This window comes from Dipodomys ordii, unplaced genomic scaffold, assembly GCF_000151885.1.
Source record: "Dipodomys ordii isolate 6190 unplaced genomic scaffold, Dord_2.0 Scaffold163, whole genome shotgun sequence".
Taxonomy (NCBI): Eukaryota; Metazoa; Chordata; class Mammalia; order Rodentia; family Heteromyidae; genus Dipodomys; species Dipodomys ordii.
In genome coordinates, this window is record NW_012267379.1 from 974,414 (window position 1) to 980,958 (window position 6,545).

Sequence of the window (6,545 nt, forward strand, 5' to 3'; positions counted from 1 at the left end):
GCTCTGAGCCCGGGGTGGGCATGGGCGGGGATGGGCGCTCTGAGCCTGGGCCGGGGCGGGGCAGGCATGGACGGGGCAGGCATGGACGGGGCGGGCATGGACCGGGTGCTCTGAGCCCCGGCTCCCGCCTACGCCCCCAGCGCAGCCACAGCACCGCTTCCCCCTTCCAGGTTCCAGTCTGTGCACTGCCTTCTCTACCCGGACACAGACTGGTGTCCCTGAAGAAGGGGGGGCCTCCCCCGTGGTGACTGGCCGCCGACCCTGGTGGCCTCCCCGCCTGGCAGGCGCTGGCCCGGCCTAGCTCGGCCCGCGGGGACTTCAGGAGAGGACAGCGGCTGCGCCCTGGACCACGGTTCCCGGGAGGGCGGCCCAGGGCCAGGCCGTGGCTGCCCAGCCGCAGCACACAGCTTCCCTGGGGCCTGAAGCTCATGAGACCCAGACCTGCATTTGCTCTCGTAGCCTGGAGAGGCCGGATGAGTGACCGTGTGCAGTCCCCCCTGGTTCCACGCCGGACTCTGCCTGTCCCGCCCCCACCCCCTCCCTGCCCTGCCCCCCCCCCCCCCCCTGCCTGCCCCGCCCCCCTCTCCCCCCCTCTGCCCCGCCCAGCTCTGGCAGCAGAGGGCGCTGCGGTGCAGAGCAAGGCCTGGCGGACAGGCTGGAGACCTGGCGCCCTCAGGACTCACCTGAGCACTTTCTTTCTCTTTTGTAAAATAAAGAAAATGGAGCGTATTCGGGGTGAGCTGGCTGGCCTGTTGGAGTGTTTGGACTTCTCCTAGCGATGATGGTGAAATAGTTCAATATTTGACCGTTGCACAACTTTGAGTACTAAGGACACAGAACACTGCACTGACTGGGAGTGCCCAGCCCCTGGCCCTCGGTCCAGCCTGTCTTGGACGCCTGCCGTTGGTCAGGTGGAGGACTGCCAGCCTAAACAGCAAACCCCAGGCCACCAAAAGAGAAGACGGGGAGGAGGAGGCAGAAAAGAGAAGGAAACAGCTAGGTGCCTGCCGCTCAGGCCTGTGGAGCTGAGATCTCAGCCCCGCAGGAAAAGCCATGGAACCACTCCAATTACCAGAAAACTGGCAGGGGCGCTGTGCTCAGAGGTAGATGCTCCCCTTTGGGAAAAAAGCTTGCAGATGGCGCTGGGAAGGTGGCTCAGTGGTAGAGCGCTTGCCTTGCATGCATGAGGCCCTGAGTTCGATTTCTCAGCACCACATAAACAAAGCAGATAAAGCCAGAAGTGGCACTGTGGCTCAAGTGGTGGAGCTCCCGCCTTGAGTTAAAGAGCTGAGGGACAGCGCCCAGGCCCAGAGGTCAACACCACACGGTGAGGGAAGTACCTGTCCTCTCTGGGACCCAGAGGCCCAGCCTGCAAGGAGACACTGCTCACCCTCACCCCTGAGCCCTCCTCACCCCCCTGCTCACCCCTGAGCCCTCCTCACCCCCCCCCAGCTAACCCTTGGGCCCTGCTCACCCCCCCACCCCTGGGCCCTCCTCATCCCCCCCATCCCCCGCCAGCCCAGCAGCAGGGCCTGAGCTCTGCTTCATGGATGCACAGGGCCTGGGCCCCTCCCCCTCCCTCTGACCCGAGGGCTCTGGGGAGGGGCCACGGGTCTGGGCTGGGAACTGGGGGAGCCTGCCACCCCCAGGCTCCGCGCCCTGAGAAGTGGAGAAGTGGAGAGGCCGGTGGCGTTTCCCAGAAGTGTCTCCTTACCTCACCCGCCGCCCGCCGCACCGGGCCAGCCTCTTCTGCACAGGTCCTGCGCCATCTCCTTGGGTGTGGGTTTCTGAGGGCTGACACTGCTGCCCCCAGCAAGCGTGGGGCGTGGGGCTGTGCCAGGCAGGGCTGCCCCGGGCCTGCAGCCACGGCCCTGTATCCTCCACACCCCTTTGCTGCCCAGAGCAGCGCAGGCGGCCTTGGTGGCCAGGGCTGCCTCACCTGGGAGGACCCGCCCATCCCCCACACGCAGGGCCACCTCTGCACCCACATGAGGACCTCCCCGAGGCCAGCCGGGTGTGCCCAGCGTGGGAGTGCCGGGCTGGCCCTGCGTGGCCTGTGCCTGGTGTGGCCGAGACCCTGCGAAGCCCCCGTCAAACACAAGCTGCAGCTCCACACTGTGAGCCGCACGCGGCTCTGCCTACCTGTATTTTCTTTTTCTTATTCTTTTTCTTTTTGTCGGTCCTGGGGCTCAAACTCTGAGCCTGGGCGCTGTCCCTCAGCTCTTGGCAAACCTCTACCACGTAAGCCACAGCGCCATTTGCGGTTTTCTAATGGTTTATTGGAGATAAGAGTCTCAGGGACGGACTTTCCTGTCTGGGCTGGCTTTGAACTGCGATCCTCAGATCTCAGCCTCCTCAGTAGCTGGGATGACAGGTTCCTGCCTGCTCCTTCCTTCCTTCCCTCTCTTTCAGGCTAGCACTCCACCACTGGAGTGCAGCTTCTTTGGCTTTGGTGGCTAATTGGGACTAACAGTTCAAAGAATGTCTGCCTCGGCTTCAGCCGTGATCCTCAGCCTCAGCTCAGCAGTGAGCCACGGGCCCAGGTTCACGTGTGCCTCGTGTGTCTGCGGCATGTGTGCGTGTCTGTGTGTCCACACAGGTGCAAGTCTGCGCGGTCAGGTCCCACAGGCGTGCACACGCGTGTGGCATCTCCGCGTTCATGGGCATCTGTGTCCCCACGTGCTGGCACGTGTGTGCAGCACGAGGCGAAGGGGAAACGGGAGCTGAGCAGGCCGCCCCGTCCCGCGGCCCGGTACGTGAGGGTGGAGGTCAGGGGTCATGAGCCGTCAGCCCAACCCTCAGGAAGGAGCACGGGGACCCCGAATCTCCCCAAGGCCAGGGGGGTGAACGAGGAACCTGGAGCCAGAGGAACTGGGGCTGAGCAGCGAGGGACAGCGGCAGGGCCAGGGCCGCGGTGACAGGAGCTGGAGGGCAGCACAGCTGTGAGGGAGGGGCCGGGGGCAGGGGGGAGGGGAGGGCAAGGGGGAGAGGGGTCAGGAGGAGGGCAGAGTAGGGAGAGGGGCCTGTCCTGCCCCCTCACCTGCTCAGGTGGGTGGTGGCTTGGCTTTGGGTACCCAGCCCCTGGCAGAGCTCACAGGAGCCCATCCCCCCCCCCACGCCACCTGCCCGGGCTGCAGAGCATGCGTGCTCGCTCACGCTTCTCGTTCTAGCACCTTCCTGATGTGGGAGTCAGGGTAGGACAGGGCCCAAGCCTGACCTCCCCCACAGCCTGCCCCGCCCTCCCTCCCTCCCTCCCTCTGTGCCCCGCCCCTCCTTCCTTCTCCCTGCCCCCCCAAGTCAAGTTGCCTTCCTCACCTGGCTCAGGTGTCCCCTTGCAAATTCAGGGTCCAGTTTCAGGTGGCTTTGTCAAGGAGTACCCATACCCTGAAAAGCAAATCCTACCTACCTCTTAAGGAGCCTCACATAAGGAATCTGAGAGGAAAGCTTCTGGAAGGACTGTGTCAAAGTCTAGCTCAGCCCCTGTATTCCCAGAGTGGTACTCACCCTACCCGTAGCCCGAACCCAAACCCGCACCCTTCGGAGGCTGTAGCTCTGGGGTTCCAGGCTCTGCCTGCAGCTCCTCAGCTCTTCCCGTGTAGGAAGGGTGTACGCATGTGCACATGGATGTTCATGACACTGTGCGATGTGTGCCTGTGGACATGCTCCCTGAAGCCCCTTCCAGGGGGGCCCGGCCCCCGCTGACCGCCCAGCCTCCACACAGCTTCCCTGAGGAGGTCCCAGGCCAGCCGGGCCAGGTCTGCTCTGCAGCGGCCGGACTGGGCTGCAGCTGACCCATCCGAAGCAGGGGTGTGTGCACCGACTAGCTGCGTGACGGCGGCTGCACGCCGGCCAGCTCCGCACCGCGTTCTCTCCAGGAGGAGGGCGTCTCCCTGGAGGCCGCAACAGTTCTGCCCCCAAGTGCGAAGCGGGCAGCTGGCCAAGGGGGGTCTGGCGGGCTGCTGACCATCAGCACCAAACACCTGGCGGTCGAGGGCGTGGCCTGGGGGACTCCAGACAGTGCCCGGTCCTCCTTTTGATCTGATGTGTGTGCACCATGTGCATGTGCTCCTCTGCTCTGATGTGTGTGCGTGCACGCGTGCACATGCACTCACTGTTTCTGGCCTTGAACTCAGGGTCCGGGTGCTGTCCTTGAGCTTCTTTTGCTCAAGGTGAGCACTCTACCGCTGAGCCACAGCACCACTAATAGTTTTCTGGAGGTTTATTGGAGATAAGTCTCACGGACTTCCCTGCCTGGGCTGGCTGTGAACCGTGATCCTCAGATCTCAGCCTCCTGAGTAGCTGGGATGACAGGCGTGAGCCACCAGTGCCCAGTGGCTCCCACTTACAAAGCTAAACCAACAAATGTGAAGAGAAGGCCAGCTGGACACTGACACCCATTTCCTACCCGGGCAATGGCTTCCTCATGAAGGTCACAGATCAAGGTCAGGGCTCTCCTGACCCATCCTGGGGGTCTGAGGGTAGGGCTCACCTGGGAGGGCAGGGGCCACAGCTGGCCTACTGGATGGGTACCCCAGGGGAAGCTGGTGGCTCCTACCTGCCCTGTCCAGCCTGCCCCCCCCCCCAGTGACGTTAGCCTATGAAGCCATCTGTCCTACGTGGCAGGGGAGGGCTCAGGATTCACTCTTAGACAAATCCCCAGAACTGGACTGGGTGTCCTGTCCTCCCCCCCTGCATGCCCCCCTGAGTGAGGAGCCATGGGCAGAGCCTGGGTGTGGCGCTGGACAGGACCTGGGCACTGGCACTTAGGTTTGCCGGTGTCTGAGCCTGGTGGTGTTAGAAGGAGCCAGGCCGGGCTGGATCTTCGCAGGGGAGGCTGTTGATGGAGATGAGCAGCGAGGGACACAGCCTTCGAAGGGCTTGGAGGCTGCAGAGCCACCGGGACAGGAGCTGGGTTTTCACAAGGTCTGGGCAAGGGGAATGCAGAAGCCGCTAGGTCTCGGGAGTCGGGGCTTTTCGGTTGGGTGTGCGATGAGTGATCGCAGCTGGGCTGGGGGTTGCACAGCGCGCATGCGAGGCCTCCTGCCTGGCGATGTGGGCGCCTGGGAGAATAGGGCGGGGCTCCGTCCTTCCGATTCCATCTGGGATTGATGGAAGGAAGGGTGGGGCCGAGAGGGGAGAGGCAAGTCCTTCCTGAATTGCCTGGGGGGGTCTTCAGGGTCCAGGTCCGTGCTGGGCAGGGCAGGGCAGCCTAAGCGAGGCCTCCAGCGAGACCAGGCCAAAGGCTGGCAGGTGGCAGGACCTGTTGAGACAGTGAGGAAGGACAGGAAGACACACCCTGGCACAAGCCAGAAAAGGTGCATTTGGAGCATAACCCCACTTTTGGCCTAGTACAGGGAAGGGGGACTTGCCCTAGAACTGGGTCATAGGTGTCCGGCTGTATAGTATGGACGGGAAGCAGAAACAGCAGAGAACAAAGGCAAGCATGTAAAGTCCTGTCCAGGGAGAAGGTGGGCAGGGATGGGTGCTCGGGAGGCAGGCTTTAGAATGACTTTCTCTTGACCTCCTGGCTCTGGTTCATGCTCAAAGAGATGCTGTGTAGGGTCAGATCTATAATCCAGATTCTGGAGTAGACTCAGAAAAGATAAAAACATTGGATTATTGTTTGGGTCCCACAGACAAAAATGATTGATTTTTATTATGGGGTTTTGAGTGGGGAAGAGAGAGCAGTAAGCGAAGCTGGCCAGCGTAAGCCAGCCAGCCAGCCACTGTCAGTGACAGATTAGCTAAGAGCTAGAGCAGAGGCCCATTTATTTAGGGTCTAGAAGGGAAAACGGTGTATTAGCCAGAGAAGGGGGGTGGGAGATGCGATGTTTGAAAGGGCTGCAGTGAGAGCCCGAAAACCAAGCTGTGAGACCCAGAAAGGATGGCAAGTCGCAATGCCTTCTCCCAATACAAGCTCAGAGAGCCCAGAATTTTCCTCAAAAGGTCAATCAGTCCAGCCTTAAGGGGAACTCACATTCCACCCTAAACTGTGTGAGGGTCTAAGGGTAGACCTAGGTTTCTGCAACTCGAAGGCTGTTTACGGTTTAGTTCTCCTTCCCAGAATAAGGTCACCTAGCACTTGGTTGTTTTTTTTTTTGGTCAGTCGTGGGGCTTGAACTCTGGGCCTGGGCGCTGTCCCTCAGCTCTTCAGCTCAAGGCGAGCGCTCTACCACTGGAGCCACAGCGCCACTTCTGGTTTTCTGGTGGTTTATTGGAGATAAGTCTCACGGACTTTCCCCGACGACTGCACGGTGGGCTACATCGTGGAGGGGCTGCTGGGCGCCCGCCTGCTGCACAGCCCCCTCTTCCACTCGCACCTGGAGAACCTGCAGCGGCTGCCGCCCGAAGCCGTGCTCCAGCAGGTGGGCCCAGCGGCCAGGACGGGTCTGCGGGGGTCCCGCAGGAAGCGCCCCGTGTTCCCGTGCTCTGACCTCACGCTCCCCCCCAGGTCACCCTGAGCTATGGGGGCCCTGAGAACCCGCAGAACGTGGTGAGTGTAGCGGGGAGCTTCAGCCTGCAGCAGGACCCCACACGGTGCGTGG